This window comes from Eleutherodactylus coqui, chromosome 11, assembly GCF_035609145.1.
Source record: "Eleutherodactylus coqui strain aEleCoq1 chromosome 11, aEleCoq1.hap1, whole genome shotgun sequence".
NCBI classification, from domain to species: Eukaryota; Metazoa; Chordata; class Amphibia; order Anura; family Eleutherodactylidae; genus Eleutherodactylus; species Eleutherodactylus coqui.
In genome coordinates this window covers 36,145,212-36,150,730 of record NC_089847.1, presented here as the reverse complement: position 1 = coordinate 36,150,730, position 5,519 = coordinate 36,145,212, and the positions used below count along the sequence as shown (strand labels likewise).

Sequence of the window (5,519 nt, the reverse complement as noted above, 5' to 3'; positions counted from 1 at the left end):
CCCAGTCCCCCTTATTAAGCATACATTACTAAGCCCCCCTGTAAATGACTTTTCTAGCTGGTTTGTACTTACAGTTCCAGCAACTTATAAAAAGTTTCCCCAAGATGGCCGCCGGCTCTTTTCCCGTCGCTTGCTGTAGCCCGACGTGCGCGCTCCCGAGACGCTACCAGCCGTGTCTCCCTGACAACCGGACCCCCCGCAGCCGCCGACCGAACCCCGGGATTGAACGCGGCCAACCAGTCACCCACCGCCAGGCAGCAGGTAACCGGCGCTAGCCCCCGGCTCCCCCGCGCTAGCCCCGGCTTCCCCGCGTTAGGCCCCGGCTCCCCAGCGGTAGGCTCCGGGGCCACAGCGGCAGGCTCCGGGGCCACAGCGGCAGTCAGTCACGCGTCACCCCCGTCAGTCCGTCACCCATCACTTACCTGGGTGGCTGGGCTAGGCGGCTGGGCTGGGCTTCTCGGCTGGGCGGCTCCAGTTTCTGCACCTTCCTCTAACAGAGGATGGTAGCAGAATGGCCACTCCAGCGCGCTCCCGAGAAGATACAGCTCGTCTGCGCATGCGCAGAAGAGCTGTAGCGGCGAGCACACTGAAGCGGCTCGTGCCAGGACCAGAAGACCGGACTGCACAAGCGCGTCTAAAAGAGCAAGCCGCCAGCGAATTTAGACGGAACCATGGAGACGAGGACGCTAGCAACGGAACAGGTAAGTGAATAACTTCTGTATGGCTCATATTTAATGCACAATGTACATTACAAAGTGCATTAATATGGCCATACAGAAGTGCTGAACCCCACTTGATTTCGCGAGACAACCCCTTTAAGATGTGCAGTCATTCTAGGTGTTCTGCAGTGATATTGGGCAGGATGCTTCTTGTAGCTGCTGCAAATTAGATGAAGATGCAGAAATGCTCCCAACACTTGACAGGAAGGGTTTAGCGATTCATGCTGCTTCCTGACCCTCCATCAGCTCGGTGCAACAGAAATCTGGATCTAATTGACCAGGTGATGTTTTTCTGTTGCTCAATTATCCAGGTTTTGCGCTCTTTTGCCCCCTGGAGTCTCGCTTTTCTGTTTCTCTTAGACAGCAATGGCGCTGGAACCCTTCTGTTAATAGCGCATCTGTGCTAAGGAACACTGGGGCACATGTTCGTCTTAATAGGCACTCACGGCAGCTCTGCGCGCTTTCAGAAGGCTGCCATGACATCCGGACAACGCATTGTGCTCTCAGGGTTAACAGCCACATTCGGAGTTATCTCCACCTGCGGCCGTTGTGGGCAGGTTTTAGCCCGCTCCATATACAGTCATCCAATGTACATGTATGGTGCACACCAGGAAGGGGTTAAGCAGTACTACATAAGAAAACAATATCAATGTGGTATTCCCATAATTGTATTGACCCGCAAAAAGATAACCTGTCAATTTTACTGCATTGTAAATGCTATAAAAGCAAAATATCCCTAAAAATTGTGCAGTTGTATTTTTTTTTGTTTCACCCCACAAAAATTCTTCAAAGCTTTGTAATGTATTAAATGGTACAATAAAAAAGCATCCCCCCCCCCCCCCCCCACAAAAAGCAAACTCACATGTAGATATAAAAAAGTTATGACTTTTTTTTTTAGGAGTAGGAAGGAAAAAATGAAGATGAAAAAAAATCAAAAAGAGCTGTAGTGGGAAGGGGTTAATAGTAATGATGATCATTAATAATGGCATTCATACTAAGTAGTTATATGTATTATGGGGACAGTTATCAATGTCTCCAGCATCTGCAGTCGATGGAGAACACCATAATAGCCCTTTCCAGTTGTCTCAACTACTCCTTAGTGATCTTGGTTCTGAAAGGGAACTGGTCACCAACTACATTATGGGGCTCAAAGATGAGGTAATGGGGGGAGCGGGGAGCTGTGTCTGATACTTAGTGGGTGCTCCGTTCCTGCACGGTGTCCCCGTGAAGTTGGCACACGGCTGTCTGAAGAGTCATGCTTTCCTATAGAGATGAATGGGAGAGCACCTGCACAGAGACGGCTGAAAAGAGCCCTCCTGCATACGCATGCCAACTTCATGGGGACACAGCGCAGTAATGGAGCACCGGTAAGTATTAAACACAGCTTCCTGGAGTCTCCATTCCCTTCCCTTTGGGGGGCTCAAAGGTGATGACTGGTTCCCTTTAAAACAATCTCTGTATAAACAATCCCCTTTCTTGTAGTGATGCTTTTGACTTCAACTGTGGATTGTGCCTGCTGAGGATGAAGGATGGTCTGAACATGTCCCGTGTCATGCAAGCTCATAGTAAGTGCAATCTCATATGTCTGCCTCTCTATAACATTAACCCGGTGTAATAACAAGCTCATATTGCTCCATGTAGTAAATCCCGTGTACCAACAAATGGAGGAACCACATCTGAAAACCAGCGCTGAAAACAGAGATGATCACCAAGGAGGAGGACAACAAAGAAGAGCTTCAGCGCGAGAGACGACTACTCCTGGCGGCCAGAGATTGCCCGTTCCCGTGTCAGCTCAGTGCCACGCTACAGTCGGAGGTATATACGGGGGTCTCCCTGCTCCGGTCACCTATTCCATAATAGGTGACGGATCAGAAAATGTGTGTCTTAGGCCGCCTGCACATGGGCGGATTTGCATTGCAAAATCCGAAGCGAGATTCCGCCTCCGGATTTCGCAGCAAATCCAGTATGTTATTGCAAAACGCAATTTCCTGCTCACGAGCGGAAATCAATTTTGATTTTGCACTCTCTGGAAAGAAATCGCAGCATGTTGCGATTACCCACAGGCTACATATGGAGGGCTTCCATTGTAGTCAATGGAAGCTGTACATACTCGGCCATTCCACAATCATCAGTGCTGAATGGTCGCAGGAGCCGTGTCATCGCTAGGGCACGGGATCGTCTCAACTGCGCACGCTCTGTCCGGCACATTCGCAGCAGAGGAGGCCACATTATCGCCATAGCAATGGCGCAGCGTCCTCCGTACTGCACACGTGCCACCTAGCATATTGGCAGCACAGGAAAAGATGCCAGACAGGTAAGCAGGCCTGACACCGGGTCGAACTCTGCTGCAGGAATCCCGCATGCAGGGTCTGACCCGCCCCTGTGCATGAGGCTTTAGAGCGGATTCACACAGATGAACGTGAATCGCATTCAACATTCTTGGACGCAACTCATCACAAAGGAAACGGACACTGCATCCGTGTCCTGTGCAATATGCTGGAGACCGCACATTTGCGTGTTCTATTGTCATGCGAGACTCACGCAAAAATGGAACATGCTGCAATTTCTCAAAAAAAAATGGGTTGTATTTTCATGTGAGTTTTATGGGGTTTTTAACACACAAAACTGGTGTGATTTTCTGCCCGTGTGAATGAGCCCCGACTGCAGCATTGTGCTTTGTATTACAGCATCATGTCTACTTCGTCATGGAGAACCTGTCCGGTGGAAGCCTGCAGACACTGATTAATGTGTCCGGTAAACTGAACCGTCCCACTACACAGTGAGTAACTACTTCTGGGGTGCGGCGGGCCGATCGGTTCTGTTAGAGGTAAGATGACATTGTGCAGCAGTTATGCAGAATGATTTCCTCATTGATACTAAACACTTTCCTCTCTTCATCAGGTTCATCACAGCGGAGCTGATCTGCGGCCTCCAGTTTCTCCACCGACGTGGCATCGTGCATCGGTAAAAGGAACAGGATTGATGTTGTCATTGTTTTCATGAGCTATGTCTGGTACTGCTGCTTAGCTTTATGTACTTGAATGAGGCTGAGCAGCAATACCAGATATAGCCATGGACAGGAGAGGCGCCGTTTTTAAAAAGGAGTTTCTTTTCATTGCAGAGACATCAAGCCAGACAACATCATGCTGGATAAAGATGGGCACCTCCGAATTATCGACCTGGGTCTGGCGCAAGACGGTCTGACTGCGTCCACCAAGATCCGCGGACGGGAAGGAACAACCCGCTACATGCCCCCGAGATGATCCTGAAGAAACCCTACAACGTAGCAGTGGACTGGTGGAGTATGGGCATCGTTGTGTCCAGAATGGCAACCGGACAGTCACCATTTTTTGATGGCCAACAGCTACACATCGTCCGGCAGTCGATCACCACCGATAAGCCAAGCTTTCCACTGTGGCTGGATGCAGACCTGAGACATCTGATAAAGAAGCTGCTACAGAAGGATCCGGAGAGGCGCCTGGGACTGTCCAGAGACATCGGGAGTCACCCGTTTTTCGGAGACATGCACTGGGAGGAACTGGAGCAGAGGAGAGTAGTGCCACCATTTAAACCTTTTCCCGTAAGTAAAGGCTTACTGAATGTTATGTTTCCATGCCAAGTGTCTAGAAGAGGAGAAAATATTATAAATTCTTATATCTCTGTTTTTTCTTCCTCTTGCAGCATGTTGTAGGTACCGGCCACCTGGATTTGCCAGAAGATGCACCAGCTCTACACCCTGTGTCCAACTTTTCATTTCTGGCACCTAGTTGGACACAGTAGGATAGACCCGCGCCTCCTGCCCTGCAGCCCGTGCCTCCTGTGCCCACCACCTCTGCGAATCTTCCAACCTCTGGGACGACTTCAAGATCTCAGCGATCCTCCGACAGCGCCCGCAACATCACATGGAGATGAGGTGAGTATCTGCATGGACATTTGATCCAGGGACTAATCTCCGATTCCATATTTGGAGTCAGGAAGGAATGTTTTTCCCCTTATATCAGAACAAATTGTCAGATGTCTTAAAGGGGTTTTTTCTTTCCTTCCTCTGGATCAATACAACTGTCCATCACCCCCCACCCCACCCCACCCAATTCGGCCACTTCCCAAATATTTGGTGATTTTCCTGGGACCAATGACATTGATTCAGGGACGGTTCTGGCTGCCGTGCGCGGAGTCGGGAAGGAGTTTTTCCTCGTCTGAAGCTGAATTAGCAGACGGCTCAGGGAGGTTTTTTCGCCTTCCCCTGGATTCATTTATTACAATAAGTGATCCAGGGAACTTGTCTGGCCGCCCTCAGTGGGGTCGGGAAGGAATTTTCCCCCACTATAGGGGTTTTTTCGCCTTCCCCTGAATCAATGAAAGTCAATGGATCTAACATAGCCTTGACTTTTATGTAAAATATACATCAAACCATCCGCATTAATAAAATTGTAAATCAATAAAATTCTCTATTTTCACCCCAATATCATTGTGTGTCTGGTTTTATTTCCATCGTATCCTTCTACTGTTGCTTGTATTATTTGGGTTTTCTGGTCTCGTTGCATGTACTCAGCAATTTTAATACTGAGAATGTGATTAGGCTAGACATCCATGTAATACATAGCAGCAGACTCAGGAGGGGATCAGTGAGGGATGGGGGGACAGTGGAGTATATAAGACGCCCGGCGGGGCCTATCAGAAGGTATGATTTTACCTCCGTCGTTATAAATCTACTGGGCCATTTCAAAAAGGGTTTGCGGGGACAGAGAGAAGAGCCGGACAGCGCTTCCAGGGGAGTTACATTTTTTTTTTCTTTTTCTA

At 49.1% G+C, this 5,519-nt stretch overlaps 1 long non-coding RNA gene across 1 annotated transcript; it reads left to right on the top strand.

The window, feature by feature from the left end:
- Window positions 1-1,778: 1,778 nt before the first annotated feature.
- Window positions 1,779-2,418, top strand: LOC136582763 (uncharacterized). Its single transcript, XR_010787213.1, has 3 exons — window positions 1,779-1,877; window positions 2,202-2,284; window positions 2,361-2,418. It is a non-coding gene; the product is annotated as an uncharacterized lncRNA (long non-coding RNA).
- Window positions 2,419-5,519: the final 3,101 nt, after the last annotated feature.